A 16,859-nucleotide genomic window follows, 5' to 3' on the forward strand; every position below is an offset into this window, starting at 1 on the left:
GTAGATCATACACCCATTTAGACTGGATTTTGTTATATGGTGGTAGATAATGGTCTATGCCCAGTTTCTGCCATACTATATTCCAGTTTTCCTAGCAGTTTTTGTCAAATAGTGTGTTTTTATCCCCAAAACTGGGGTCTTTGGGTTTATCAAACAATAGATTACTATAGTCATTGACTGCTGAATCTCGTGTGCCTAATCTATTCCATTGATCCACTACTCTATTCCTCAGCGAGTACCAAGTAGTTTTGATAACTGCTGCTTTATAATACAGATTGAAATCTGGTATATCTAATCCACCTTCCCTAGCATTTCTTTCCATTAATTCCCTTGATATTCTGGACCATTTATTCTTCCAAATTTGTTTCTATTTTTTCTAGCTCTATAAAATAGTGTTTTTTTGGTAAATTGATTGGTATGGCACTAAATGTATAATTTAATTTAGGTAAAATTGTCATTTTTATTATATTAGCTCGACCCAGCCATGAGCAATTGATATTTTTCCAGTTAGTTAGATCTGACTTTATTTGTGTGAAAAATGTTTTGTAGTTGTGGTCATATAGGTCCTGGGTTTGTTTTGGCAGGTAGATTCCCAAATATTTTATAATGTCTACAGTTACTTTAAATGGGATTTCTCTTTCTATCTCTTGCTGTTGAATTTCATTGGAAATATATAGGATTGCTGAGGATTTATGTGGGTTTATTTTATGCAACTTTGCCAAATTTATTTATTGTCTCAAGTAGTTTTTTACTTGATTCTCTAGGATTCTTTAAGTATATCATCATATCATCTGCAAAGAGTGGTAGTTTTGTCTCTTCTTTTGATTTGTTTGATTTCTTTTTCTTCTCTAATTGCTACTGCTAATATTTCTAGTACCAGATTGAATAAGAGGGGTGATAGTGGACACCCTTGGTGCACCCCTGATCTTATGGGAAATGGTTCTAGCTTCTCCCCATTACATATAATATTTGCTGATGGTTTTAAATAGATGCTAGCTATTATTTTAAGGAAGGCTCCATTTAGTCCTACATTTTCTAGTGTTTTTAATAGGAATGGATGTTGTGTTTTGTCAAAACCCTTTTATGCATCTATTGAGATGATAATCATGTGGTTTCTGCTAGTTTTATTGTTGATATGATCAATTATACTGATGGTTTTCCTAATATTAAACCATCCTTGCATTCCTAAAATAAATGCTATCTGATCAAAGTGTATTATTCTTGATATAAGTTGCTGTAGTCTTTTTGCTAATATTTTATTTAAAACTTTTGCATCTATATTCATGAGGGAGATTGGTCTATAATTTTCTTTCTCTGTTTTATCTCTTCTTCCTGATTTAGGTATCAGTACCATATTTGTGCCATAAAAATAATTTGGTAAGACTCCTTCACTAATTTTCCCAAATAGTTTGTAGAGTATTGGAATCAATTGTTCTTTAAATGTTTGATAGAATTCACTAGTAAATCCAACTGACCCTGGAGATTTTTTCCTAGGGATTTGACTGATGGCTTGTTCAATTACTTTTTCTGAGATGGGGTTATTTAAGTAATTTACTTCCTCTTCAATTAATCTGGGCAACTTGTATTTTTGTAAATATTATCCATTTCTCTAAGATTGTCAAATTTATGTGCATACAACTGGGAAAAATAATTCCTAATTATTGTTTTGATTTCTTCTTCATTGGAGGTAGATTCACCCTTTTCATTTTTGATACTCATAACTTGGTTTACTTATTTCTTTTTTATCATATTGACTAAGGGTCTATCAATTTTATTGTTTTTTTCATAAAACCAACTCTTAGTTTTATTTATGAATTCAATAGTTTTCTGAATTTCAATTTATTAATCTCTCCTTTGGTTTTCAACATTTCTTATTTAGTATTTAATTAGGGATTTTGAATTTGTTCTTTTTCTAGGTTTTTCAATTGCATGCCCAATTCATTGACCTCCCTTTTCTCTAATTTAATCATGTATGCACTCAGGGATATAAAACTTCCCCTAAGAACTGCCTTTAATTCATCCCACAAATTTTGGTATGTTGTCTCATTATTATAATTCTCTTGAATTAAATTACTAATTGTTTCTATAATTTCTTGTTTGACCCCCTCATTATTTAGGATTAAATTGTTTAATGTCCAGTTAGTTTTAAGTTTGTCTTTTCATTTCCCTTTATTGTATATAATTTTTATTGCATCCTGATCTGAGAATGATGCATTTAACACATCTGCCTTGCTGCACAGAATTGTGAGGTTTTTATGCCCTAAAACATGGTCAATTTCTGAGTATGTTCCATGAACCACTAAGAAAGTATATTCCTTTATATCCCCATTTAGTTTTCTCCAGAGATCTATCATACCTACACTCTCTAAAATTCTGTTCACCTCCTTAACTTCTTTCTTGTTTATTTTAAGTTTGGATTTATCAAGTTCAGAGAGGGGGAGATTAACATTTCCCACTAGTATAGTTTTGCTATCTGTTTCTTCCTCTAATCCCTTTACCTTCTCTAGGAATTTGGATGATGTACCACTTAGTACATTTGTGTTAAGTAATGATATTGCTTCATTCTCGATGGTGCCTTTTAGCACGATATAGTTTCCTTCTTTATATCTTTTAATTAGATCAATTTTTGCTTTTGCTTTATCTGAGATAAGGATTGCTACCCCTGGTTTTTGTACTTTAGCTGAGGCATGATATGTTTTGCTCTAGCCTTTTACCTTTACCCTGTGTGTATCCCCGTGTTTCAGATGTGTTTCTTGTAAACAACATATTGTAGGATTATGAATTTTAATCCATTCTGCATACACCTCTGTTTTATGAGAGAGTTCATTCCATTCACATTTACAGTTATGATTATTATCTGTTTCTTTCCCTCCATCCTATTCTCTCCCCTGTTAATGCTTATAATTTTTCTCCCCTTCTCTCTTCCCCTCTTTAATAGTTTTCCTTTTGACCACCACCTCCCTCAGTATTCCCTTATCAGTGCCCCTCCCTTTTCCTCCCCTTCCCCCTTCTTCTCTCCATACTACCCCCCACCCCCTTCATAGCCCTTTCCCCCTACTACTGCCTGTAGGATATTTTTATACTTAATGAAGTATGTTATTTCTTCTTTGCACCAAGAGTGACAGGAACAAATCTCATGCGAAGCTCCTTTCCCTCCCCTCTTTCCCTCTAATATGATACATTTTATGTCTCTACCACATAAGGTCCTATGCTTAACTGGTTGTTTTTCCCTCCTTGCACCAGAACCAATGAACGAAAAATCTCATATAATACTCATCTCCCTCCATTCTTTTCCTCTGCTATATTGCTTTTATGCCTCTTTGTGTGGCATAATTTAGCCTTTTCCATTTCATTCATTCCTCTTCTTCCATTGCAGTCCCTTTGTAGCCCTTAATAAGATTTTTTAATTGTTATTTTTGTATGTTTTATACTCATACCCTCTACTTGTCTATAAACAGTTTGCTCTTATTAAATAACAGTGTGTTTTTGTATATATATATGTGTGTGTGTGTGTGTGCTTTCCTTGTTTACCTTTCTATGTCACTCTTGCATCTCATAATTGGAGGTTGAATTTTCCATTGAGCTCTGACTTTTGCTTCAGGATGTTCTGGAAATCTGTCACATCTTTGAATGACCATCTCTTTGCCTTGAAGAATATGCTCAGTGTCGCTGGGTAGGTGATCCTTGGTTGTAACCTGAGCTCTTTTGCCTTCCAGAAAATTGTATTCCATTCCCTCTGATCTTTCAGTGTAGAAGCTGCCAAACCTTATGTGATCCTCCTTGTGCTTCCCAATATTTGAATTGTTTCTTTCTGGCCACTTAAAGTATTTTCTCTTTTACCTGGTAGTTCTTGAGTTTGGCCACAAGATTTCGAGGACTTTTCAGTTTGGGATCTCTTTCAGGAGGTGTCTGGTGGATTCTCTCAATTTCTATTTTACCTTCAGGTTCTAGTATCTCAGGGCAATTTTCCTTAATGAGGTCTTGCAGAATGTTGTCCAGGTTCATTTTTTCATCATGATTTTCTAGTAGGCCTATGATTCTCAGATTATCTCTCTTGGATCTGTTTTCCAGGTCAGTTATTTTTCCATTGAGATATTTTACCTCTTTTTCTAATTTTTCATTCTTATTGTTTTGTTTGACTAATTCTTGGTTCCTCATAGAGTTATTTGTTTCCATTTGGTTGATTCTAGTTTTTAACAAATCATTTCCCTTGGTTAGTTTTTGGAGATCCTTTTACATATCATACACTTTTCTTTTCAAGGAACTGTTTTCTTCATTATAATATTTTTCTAATTCTGCAATGTTGATTTTAACAGAATTATTTATTTTCTCTTCTATCTCTCTCATTTGGTTTTCAGCGTTCCTTTTGAGCTCATCTAGGAGAGCTTTCTGTGCTTGGGACCTGTTCACTGTTGATGTTTCAGCTGTGGGTGTGGAGTCCACATTGCCTCCCTCTGAGTTTGGTTCCTCCCTCTGAGAATAGTAGGACTCCAGAGTCTTTGTAGTCTACTTTCTACCCATTTTGAGGCAGGGCCCTAGCCACGCCCTTCCTCTAGGGTTCCCAAGCATTTACTGTTGAGGGTTTTGCCCTGGGGCAATAGTCACTATGTTTTTTTTTGGGGGGGGGAGTTGGAGCAGTCGGGGTTCACTCTGCCATCCTGGTCCTTGGAGGTCCTGATAGGTGCTTTTTTTTTTTAAATTTCTGGGCTATGGAGTGGTATTCCCAGGAGTATTTGTTGTCCTTGACAGGGGCCCCTGAATTTAGTCCTTACCTTGCTCTTTCCAGTCCCAGTCCTTTGGTGATAGGCCTGGTAGTGGCCCTTGTGATTGGTGGGACTACTTGCCCCCCCCCCCCGAGTTGATCAGGCCTCCTCCCAGCCTGCCTCTGTGTGCCTGATGCCTTCCCAGCCTGCCTCTGTGTGCCCACTGCCTTCCTGGCCTGCCTCTGAGGCCTGAAGCTCTCCATTTTTTCAGTGATTAAAAATACACAGATACATTTTATTTGGCATAGGAAAATGAACTTTAAAAATATTTCTTCCTGTGGAAAACATGAGATTCTCATGAATGTGGGAAAGATAGGACCACCCATATCACTTTATTTAATGATCTGCTTAGTAGCAGTGTTGAGGCATCAAAGCAGGTAAGTTAATCAAGTTTCTTCACCAATGTTAGTGAACCTCTCTATCAGTAGAGAAGCCTTTATTTGGGCAATGCAAGTGCTATCCTATATAACTGCTCCAATTAGTTGACAAGTTTGTGCTGATTCTCTTGCATATCTCAATAATATAATGCTTCCTTGTGGAGATTTATAGCCAGAGAGATGATTACACTGACTTTTTAAGATTTGCAAAACCTTTTACATGATCTTATATTTTCTTCTTGATAGTTAACATACAAACACTATATGCGCACCCATAGATGTATTGAGGAGCTCACATTCTAGTTTCATAAATCCAATGAGGGATAAGGACCTAAGAATTGGAACTGTAATTTCATTTGTATAGAGAAATTTCAGTGAAGAAATTCTATCAGTCTAGTCTGTTACCTTTTCAGCAATTTGAAGTCTCAGAGAGTTGACTAGGGAAATGGCAGACTGTATCACTAAAGCAATATTAACAGCACCAATGGAAACTTTAATAAGCTGGCATAGTTCCGAATTGCAAAATATAGCAGAGTCTGCATATATAAGACATAAGCAAAACATTTATTCAGACACCGGAAAGCAAAATCTCAACACCAGAAAACTGAATCCATCATAGGAACAAAGAAGTTAATATACCTGATCACTGTTGGGAGCAACACCATCCCAAAGCCTTCCCCCTGCTCTGGCCTTCCCACAAACAAGCACTCACTCTAGCTTTCTGCTTATATGCATCCTTTTCTCCCTCCATTCTAAGTGCTCTGACTCATTTCCTGCTCTACCAGTTCAACAAAATCCTCCCACCACATGTTCCATGTGATTACATGCAGCCTATTAAGGGGCAGGGAAGATCTTCAAATTCCCATCACCATTACAGAGATTAAGCAACTTGTCCAAAATCAAATAGCTTGAGCATGACTTGAACTTAAGTTTTCTTGACTTCCAGATCTGGTTATCTACCTGATGTATGGTGTTGCCTCTCATGTTTGTAAATAACATTTAATAAACTTCCCAACATTCAATGATGCTTTTGTCACCTTGTGGTTCCATCCCAATGCCAGTGGATTCATACAAAGTCACATGAATGAGGTTCTGTCTATAGAGTGAGCTCAAAGTGTGTATTATTGGACTGGATAAAGAGAATAAGGTGCAATTTATATAGTCATATTAATTTCATAAACAAAGAAGCAAATTCTATGGAAAATGGATTATTTATTACAACATATATATATATATATATATATATATGTACAGGCACATTTCTTTCATTGCTTTGTCCTAAAAGAAAAAAAAAGAAAAAAGAAGAATCCATGCAAAAAAATATATTCTCATTATTCTAACAGTCTATAGTATACTAAGTAATTTAATATAATTATGGGGTGTTTTTTTTTAAGTATGCCAGTGCATTGTTGAAATAGCTGGACAATGTTAAAAGATTCAACTTATATCTGAAATTATAGGAAAATTTTCTGTCCTCGTAGAGCATTAGGCACATATGTTTCTCATGGGGGTGTTATTTTGAAAACAATTTTCCATTCTGTTGTTAAAAGTGTTACTTTGTGAATTTGAGAAAATTTGGCATAATGATTGTTTAAACAAATTACTGTGCTAATAGCATCTCACTAATGTAAATATCAGCACAGAATGACATTACACATTTCAGCAAAACATAACCCCCTGAGAATTGAAATGTTTGACTGTTAGTCTTCAACTTATTCTGTATGGGGATAGTCATAATACATTTAAGTTCCATAATACAGCCTGTGATTTGTTTTCATCTTTTATATTTGAGGGAAGGTGTTTCCAGGTATGGATAGATGGGGAACCATGAACGTCCATTTAATGGAGGGGTTTTCTTCTTATGATTTTGAAATTCATCTTTATTCCAGGAGACTAGTGTTAAATTGACCTAAGCATAGCTTCTCTGAGATTAAACCCCCATCAGATGATAAAATACTTCTGGCTAATTCCTATGCTGACTTATTTCATCTTCCTTCTTCCTTTTACCCTGTGGAGTTTCTAAATGGCAGGAATCCAGTGACAAACAAGCCCCTCACCTCGAGGTGGGAATACCTAGCCCTACTTTCCTTTAGAGGAAAAAAAAAACAGGGCAAACATAAGATAAAAGCTATCTAATCAGAAGAGAAGAGAAAGGGGGCAAAAAGCTCCATTTAAAAAAGTTAAGTTCTCAATTGGTGGGGTAGGGGGGAAGTAATAAAGTTTCATAAATACCCAAATATACAAATTGAACTTGGATCTCATATATTTAGCTCTTCTTCCTATTATGAGGAACTCAAGGCATCCATTTTTGCCTGTTGAATACTACGTAGTATTCATGCACTCAATGTTTTTCAAGACATTTATTAAAAGACTATATATGGTTAGTCCACAAACATTTATTAAAGATCTACCATTTGACAAGGATTATTTTAAAGTTTGCACTCACAAAGGAAGGCAAAAATACAGTATCTGCCCTTAAGATACATGTTTTAATTGTACAATATGCAAATGACTATATATATAAAAGATATATAGACACATACACACATTTATATGCATAAACTATGTATTTTTATATATGTTATTTCTTTGATGTCTTCTTTTACTGTCTTTCTGCTTTACAACTCATGAAGTGGTTAAATATATGCATGTATATCTATAAATTTGTGTATTTATATGTATATGTATATATACACATTTATAATGTATCTGATATTTCTTTTATATATATATATTTACTATATTTCTGCTTCACAGCTCATATTATTATACAGCCTGCTCATGGCCAACATGGAAATCTCTATTGCCCTTTGGGCAATCCTCAATTTCATTTCTTCTGACTATAGTGTTCCATGACTCACAACCTTTCTTATGACAGCAACAGACAAATATTGATATCAAAAAGAAGGGCCTTTGTTTCAGAGGAAAATTGGATTCATTCAAATAAATTTGTAATTTTCTAAAGGCAATCTAGTTTTCTCTCTCCTTCTTTCCAATTCTAGGCATAACTCATTTTCCATATTTAGTGCCTATGTGTACATATAGTATTTTCTGATGTGAAAAATTAGAAAAAAACTTTTAAAGTCATTGTATATCTCATCCAGGGAACTTTGTAATGTCCCAGTGTTTGAATCAATCAGGATAATATCATCTATAAATGGGTGAATCTAAAGGACCTCACCATCTTTAGGGATACCCCCCTAACTCTGACCTATTGAAACCCTTCATGATAATACTAAACATCTCTGTGTTTTATGATTTGCCCAAAATTAATGGTAATAGTATAATCAAATAGGGTTACCTCTGTTGATAAATCTTCAGGGAATATTACATACATACATACATACATATACATATTGTATATTATATATGTCTATGCACACTTATTTGTGTATAGACAGACAGACAGGCAGATAGATAGATAGATAGATAGATAGATAGATAGATAGATAGATAGATAGATAGATAGATAACATATTTGTGTGTCACTAGGTAGAATAGGACATAGAGTGCTGGGCCTGGAATTAGGAATACTCAGCATCCTGAGTTCAAATCTGGCCTCAGACCCTGTGTGACCTCGGGCAGGTTATTTAAAAATGTTAGTCTCTGTTTCATCATCTGTAAAATGATCTGGAGAAGGAAATGTCAAACCACTCCAGTATCATTGTCAGTAAACCTCATATAGGGTCACAAAGAGTCAGCACAACTGTAAGTAACTGAGTAAAACCAACATATTTATATATTGTACAAATTATTTTTCCCTCATGTACTTAAACATTAAAAAGTACAAACATTTCAATAAATGAAAATAATAAGAAAGTGGCATGTCTGAGAATTTGAATTTCTGTTTTGTCCAGTTTGTTTACACACATACACACACATATGGTGAGAGTATACATATTTTGTATATATGATAGAAAAAAGGGAATGAATATTAGAGATATTTGAAGCTAAAATTGACAAAACAGGAGCTTTTTAGAAAGGAGAATGAGGTAGAATAAAAAAGTCACTGAGAGAAAAAATGATCTCATAACAATTGTGCTAGACAACATTATAACGAAAAAGAACTTTAAAGTTTTTAAAACTCCATTCAGTGCAATCACAAACAATGATTCCAGAGGACAGAAAATGAAGTATGCTACCCACCTCCTTTGAGAAGTGTAATAGAATTAAAATGCAAATTTGAGTCACACATTTTTAGACACAGCTAATGTGTGATTTTGTTTTGCTTGACTATGCATATAAGTTATGAAGACTTTCCTTTTTATTATAGTTCCTTAATTGGGGAGGGAGGCAGAAAATTAATTAAAATTATGTCTGAGTTTTGGGTCACATGACGAACAAAATGTAAAAATAGACATATTCTCTGATCCCCACAATCTCTCATGTTTCTCAAATTCAGAATTTCTGCATCAAAGATAACACAACTTCAGCTGTCCCTCATATCTGAGACCTAGAATATAAAAGAAAGTTAAAAAATATGACCTTACTCCTACTCTGAGCTCCCTCTCCCACTACCCACCATGCTACCAGCAGCAAGGCTATACTTGGTATCCCAAGGATCTCGCACATAAACTTACAGCAAATCTCAACCTCACATGCTAGTTCCTCTTCCATCTTTTCAGTGCTGTGGAGGGACAGGGATGACAGCAATGGCATCATTTTGTGCTGCAAGAGATCTCTGTAAAGGAGCAGAAGAATGGAAGCAGAGAACCAGCACACATTTGAATTTGAAATAGAGCTCAACCTCACACTCTGTCCCACAGAAATCAACCCCATAGCACCGTCATGGCAACTCTCTGAACTGCATGTGACAGACCAGAGAACTGAGGAACAGAGGGAGTGGGATAGGAAACTGGAACAGGATGTCATGCACATTTCAGGACAAGAGCTATGTGGCATTTCACTAAGTCTGAGGGACAGATTTCAGTATCCACCTGATCTCAATTATGTCACCATCAAAAGTCAGTTGGGGCAAAGACCTAGACCAGTGAACTTTACCAAATTTTGGAAGTAGCAGAGGTTTTTTGAGATACAGCCCCAAGGAAAACCACCATCAGAGATGAGGAAATCAAAAAGTGAGCAATAGGGGAAAGAAAAAAAAAAGAAAGGGAAGCAAGGTGTGGAAGAGACTAAAGTTACCAAAGATATCAGAAAAGGAAACTGAAATATTTGATTCTAAGCAAATAAAGCAGTAGGGAAAATAGTAACAACAGGAAGAAATATGGCCCCCAGATTTAGTAAACTAGTTTGGGGATAAATAATAGAGAATAAATATTTCAAAACAAAAGGGAAACTATCCAACACTTTATGAGGCAGAGAGTTCTATGATATTTGAGAACATAGAACACAACATGATATTCCTAAAGAATGGGAATTATATGAGCAAAATTATGGCTTGTATAGCAAAAATAAAAAAGAAAATCTTGAAGCTATGATGACAAATCTCACTAAAGAAAGAAAAAAGAGAAAATAGATTGGGAGATAACCTAATATAGATAACCTAAAATAGATGGAGATAACCTAAGGATCATAGATCCCCTAGAAGAAAATGACAAGTCAAAAAACTTCAACATCATAATACGTTAAATGATATATTAAAATGACCCAGGACTTCTGAACACAGAAAATGAAATACCAATTGAAAGAATTCATAAATTCCCCTCTAGAAAACAAACAAAAAAAAGAAACAAACAAAAAACTTAAAAGGCTGCAAACTCCAAGATACATAGTGGTTAAATTTCACAATTCAATTCAGAAACACATTCTGCAAGCAATCAGGAGAAAAAGCTTCAAATACAAAGGAAAGGAAATTTGAATAATACAAGACTATTCTGTAGCCAACAGAAAATGTAGGGAGGAATTCAATAACATATTCAGAAGAGCAATGAAGCTCTGGATGTATCCCAGGGTGACTTATTTGGCAAATCTGAGCTTAATCATAAATGAAAAAAATGTATATTCTCAAGAATAAAGAGGTATTTGAAACATTCTTAGGAAATTACATTGGAAGAGATTATTTGCTTCTTGTACATTCCAGACAACAAAAAAACAGGAAGGGTGAACAAATGCAACAGTTAAGGTAACAGAATGATAGCAGAAAGCCCAGCCAGTAAAAGGCTTGTTTCTAAATATATATAAGGAGACTGGTGAAGGAAGGAATTAGATGGAGGTAACAGTGATTAGGCAGACCTGGGGAATTATGTACTGAACCTGGATACACCCTTCCTACAGATGTATCATTGATTTTGTGGATCTACATTATATAATGTGAGAGCATAAGAAATGAGGGGAGGGAAAGAGAAGAATAGAGAGGAGTGTGTGATATGTCTGGGTCAAATTGAGTGCCAGCAATGAGGGAAAAGTGACCCCTGTTGGCTCAGTTAGAACCTTCAGGACAGTGGGTCAGGAGGTGAGAAAGATGGAAAAGGAGATGGAGTAGGCAGAACCAAGATGGTGGTGTTGAAGCAGGAAAACTCCCTGAGCTCCCCCCATACCCAACTCAAATATCTATAAAACATGACTCTAAACAAACTTTACAGCTACAGAACCCAGAAAGTGACAGAGAGAAACAAACCTCCCAGTGAAGGCAGCCTGGAAGACAGACAGGAGGGTCCATCACAGCATGCTGGGAGCAGAGCCCAGCCCTAAGTGAGCCCTTGGTTTTAGCCCCAGGGCAGCTCTGACCAGTCATGGCTGGAGGGACTTCAGGAGAGTGCATCACCAGTATCTGTGATGGTTTCCGGAATTATCAACCTATAAATGCCAAAGGAAAAGTAAAAGGTCAGTGGAGACTTTGGGAACAGGGGGACTGAGAATACAATCCAGACTCTGCCCCCAGAGGGAGAAGCAACTGAGGTACAGCACTACCATGGCATGGGTGTTTCAGAGCTCCCAGCCTGCAGATTGTTGGGAGACCAAGTGACCATTCTGAGGGGTAATCACTCTTGCTTTAACTTGCTTGGATCTGGATCACTGTCCTTGGTGGAGGGCCTGGGCTGGGTGACCAAGGTGTCAGAGCCTGTGGAAGCTTCAGAGAGGGGACCCAACTAATAACTCCAGCAGCGGCGAAAGCCCCAGTGATTTGGGACAAAGCTCTCCTCTCTGGTTGCAGAGTTCTACTGTGGAAAAAAGCTCAAAAGTCAAGTAATTGAGTGGCAACTTGAGCAACCAAAAGTAGCAGAGCAAGCATAGCAATCCAACTTTGGATTCCATTTTTGGGAATAAAAAGGATCAAAACACGGAACAGGAGGAAGACATCAAAGTCAGAGCTTTTCAACCAAAAGCTCCCAAGAAAAATATGAATTGGTTACAGGCCATAGAGGAGCTAAGGGTTATGGTATTTAAAGATCTTCCAAGCCCCACTGGACTTGCTGATGTAGCAGGAAAGGGTGGAGCAAGAGGAAGCGTAAGCCAAGCTAGAGTTCCTGCGGTGTCTAGCAGTGGCAGCAACAGCGGCAGCGGCAGCAGCAACAGAAGCAGCGGCAACTGAAGTGCGAACCCCTTTTTGAGTCAGCCAGAATTTCTGCTAAGGACTCCTGCTGAGGACTGCCAGGGGCCGGAGCTGCTGGGAGCGTGCTTCCTGGACTCTGGGTGGTTGCTGTGAATGAGGAGAGGAGGACCTTTGCCTGAGGTAGCCTGTTCTGTTTTAAAGGCTTGAGAATGTGGGTGCTTTCTACTTTATCTGCCTGTGACAACTTCATAATTACTCTGATGGCTTTGACTTTCTGGTTTTGGGACTCAATCTTTTGGTATTTTAATACATTTTCTAGCTTATTCCCCCATATTAGCAAGCCTGATATATTTTGTGATGGATAATTACATCAGCATATCTGTAATTTCAGTAGGCATTGTGAATATTGCATTGCTGATACAGCTTAAGAAGGATTTTGAAAACCAAATAAGAAAAGTGGAGGAAAAATTGGGAAAAGAAATGAGAATGATGTAAGAAAATCATGAAAAGAGAGTCAACAACCTGAGTGAAGAAAATAACACCTTAAAAAATAGATTAACTCAAATGGAAAAAAGGGGCTAAAAAAGGCAATGAGGAGAAGAATGCCTTAAAAAGGCAAATTTGCCATATGGAAAAAGAATCTCAAAGGCTCACTGAAGAGAATCATGCCTTTAGAGTTACATTGGAGCAAATGGAAGCTAGTGACTTTATGAGAAATCAAGATACTATTAAGCAAATACAAACAAATGAGAAAATAGAAGGCAATGTGAAATATATCAATGAAAAAAAGACACTGACCTAGAAAATAGATCCAGAAGAGATAATTTAAAAATTATTGGACTACCTGAAAGCCATGATCAAAAAAATAACCTAGAAATCATCTTCCAAGAAATTCTTAAGGAAAATTGCCCTGATGTTTTAGAACCAGATGGCAAAATAGAGGTTGAAAGAATCCACTGATCACCTCTTGAAAAAGATCCCAAAAAGAAAATTCCTAGGTATATTATAGCCAGGTTCTGGAGTTCCCAGATCAAGGAGAATATATTACAAGCAGCCAGGAAGAAACAATTTTAATATTGTGGAAACACGGTAAGGATAACACAGGATCTGACAGTTTCTACATTAAGGGATTGAAGGGCTTGGAATATGATATTCTGGAGGTCAAAGGGGCTAGGATTAAAACCAAGAATCACCTACCCAGCAAAACTGAGTATCATGTTTCAGGGGAAAATATGGCTCTTCAATGAAGTAGAGGACTTTAAAGCTTTCTTAATTAAAAAAAAAAGCAGAGTTGAATAGAAAATTTGACCTTCAAGTATAAGAAATAGGAGAAGCATGATAAGGTAAACAGGGAAAGAAATCATAACGATCTTATCAAAAGTTGAACTATTTACATTCCTACATGGAAAAATGATAATTATAACTTATGAAACTTTTCTCATCATGAGAATAGTTGGGAATAAAAATGAATTATATATATATATACATATATATATACATACACACATACATATATATGTCTATATAGGATGGTATATAGGAAAATGAATGCATATGTAAGTGTATATATGTCTACAGGTATACATAGACAGAGGAGCCTTTTGTACCCTTCAGCAAAGTCCTTTCCCCATGTGATTGCATTCAGCCTATTAATGGGCAGAATATATTTTTAAAGCAGGAAAGGTCTTCAAATTTCCCTAGGTTTATTAAGGGGCAGGGAAAATATTCAAATTCCCATCACCATTACATTTTGTTAGGTTAGATTGGATTGGTGCATGAGGATGGTGAAACGTTTCAAGTTCAGTCTATATAAAGGATCTGTTGAAGGAATTTGGGATGTTTAGCATGGAGAAGAATGAAGACAAAGAGAAAATAACTTTCTTCAAGTATTTAAATGATTGTTCTCAGGAATATGGATTAGATTTATTCTATTTGCCCCCACAGGCCTAAACTAGAAGTAATGCAAATACAGCTTGACATCAGGAAAGTAAAACAAAACAAATAACATAGGGGCAGCCAGGTAGCACAGTGAGTAAGAGCACTGGCTCCAGTGTTGGAATGACCTGGAGATCGAATCCTGGGCTCAGACACTTAGCACCCACCCAGAAACACCCGGTGTGTAACCTTGAGCAAGTTACTTAACCCCAATTGCTTAGGGGTGGCCAGGTGGCTCAGTGAGTAAGAGCACTGGCTCCAGTGTTGGAATGACCTGGAGATCGAATCCCGGGCTCAGATACTCAGCACCACCCCCAGAAATAACTGGCCATGTAACCTTGAGCAAGTTACTTAACCCCAATTGCTTAAAAAAAAAAAACAAATAACATAGAGCTATCTAAAAATGGAATCAAGTAATAAACAAATACTTATTAAGTGGCTGAGTGTCAGGCACTGAGCTGACACTGAAGATACAAAAGCAAAAAGGAAATCGTCTCAGATCTTAAGGAGCAGACATTAGAGGAAGCAACAGGTACATATAGATGTATACAACATATAGACCGAATGCATACAGAATGAACACAAGATAATTAGGGGACAGCATGAACAGCTTGGAACATCAGCAAAGTCCTGATGTAATGATGCTTGAGCTGATCTTCATAGACTGTGTCATAAGCTGAAGGGTTCTCTTCCATGGAGACAGTCAAGTAAAAGGCTGAATGACCATTTTTGCCGTATAAAGTAGAGGTTGTTCTCGTACAGCTATGGATTAGGCCCTTCCACTCTATGGTGCTGGCTCTGTTTGGTCACTTTATCTCATAAGATTTGTATTAAAGCAAGAAATGCTGTCCTTTTCATCAACAAATCTCAAACTAACTCACAAAAACTAGTGGAAGGAAAATATGTTTAAAAATAAGCACTTACCTCCCTTATTCAGAGAGATGTCCAGGATGATATGAACACAAAGAAACAAAAATGCACTATCACCCCACTTAATGGGTAACCATTTAGCTTTTGACAGGAATTAGCTAATAAGTATCTCCTTCCTGCCTCTCCAAAGATTCAAATCACTGCTGATGGCAGAGTTAATTTTTAATGTGCTTTCATGGAGAGTTAGACTAACTTTTTAGAAACTCAGGTTAGAAAGTAAAGCTGATGCCATCCCATGGACAAATGACATCAATTGAAATGTGCTTTTTTTTTCTTCTTCAAGGTGATTGATGTAATTTTCTATTAAAGTGACCTTTGCTAGAAATGTTTTCACTGTAATGATTTCCTGTCCTTTCGGCTCAGCCATCAGAACAGAAGAACTGGCATAAGCCTGTTTCAACCGCCTGATGTTAAAATGGGAAAAGAAGTCATCTGGGAAGATTGCTGTACTGAGGGACAATGAGGACAGCCAATCCTGAGACAGGACCCAGCTTTCAGGACTGGGCCCCCTACCAGCGCTATAGTATTAATCATTAAATGGATTGTACCCCCCTACTTGAAAAGTCCTTGTAATATTTTCAAAGCATCATAGGTGGTCAGCACTATTATCTTTATTTTGCAGATGAAGAAATTGAACACATTGGCATTAACCTGCTAAGTATTATGTTTAGAAATGCAACTAGGAATAGGTCAAGGAAAGAGAAATTGTTAGAATTTCATTTCCTATGAGGACGAAGTGTGGGACAGACCCTCATGGATGAATTGAGGAGTACCCATAAAACAACTCTCCCTTCCCCTCCTTATCCCAACCCCATGAACTCACTAAGAGGAAGCTAGGAACTGAGTAAATCTACCTCTGCACTCTCTAGTTAAAAAATCTTCTTTACATAAGGACTTGATCTGAATGGGCTTCTATCCCTTTCCCCTGAGGATCCATTCCTCTCTCATCCTTTACTCTCATAACGGAAAGAAGGTTTTAGGGCAAAAAGTATCCATTACATCCCTAATAATATCATATATTTTCTGACTTCAAATTTAACATATGATTTATATTTAAGGATTTATTTAAAAGAATGAAAGGGAATGCTGTCCAATTATAGCAATGATGCTTGGCCACAGAAAAAGGGTTGAGAAAAATGTAACTCTCTCTCTTCTTTGCAGACCTAGGGGACCATGGGTATAGAATATTATATATGCTGTCAGACATTGTATTGCTGAGTTTTTCTTTTTTCTTTATTTCAAAGGAAAGTTTGCTGGGTAGAGAAGCAGGAGGGGAATATATTCAGAAGTAAATGTGATGAAAAAACAAAAGGCATCAATCCAAAAAGTGAAGCAAAAATAAATTTATTTTGATAAGATTTATACATATATGATGTCTTTTGCTTCTGATACAAGTCATCT

General features: G+C 36.5%; 1 long non-coding RNA gene across 1 annotated transcript; it reads right to left on the reverse strand.

The window, feature by feature from the left end:
* Nucleotides 1-7,558: 7,558 nt before the first annotated feature.
* On the reverse strand, nt 7,559-11,892 carry LOC138162187 (uncharacterized). Its single transcript, XR_011168571.1, has 3 exons — nt 11,718-11,892; nt 9,721-9,821; nt 7,559-9,593 (listed from the first exon to the last, which is right to left on the reverse strand). It is a non-coding gene; the product is annotated as an uncharacterized lncRNA (long non-coding RNA).
* Nucleotides 11,893-16,859: the final 4,967 nt, after the last annotated feature.

The sequence above is a fragment of the Petaurus breviceps genome, unplaced genomic scaffold (genome assembly GCF_028583685.1).
Source record: "Petaurus breviceps papuanus isolate PSGF00001 unplaced genomic scaffold, PetGlider_PUasm1.0 186, whole genome shotgun sequence".
Taxonomy (NCBI): domain Eukaryota; kingdom Metazoa; phylum Chordata; class Mammalia; order Diprotodontia; family Petauridae; genus Petaurus; species Petaurus breviceps.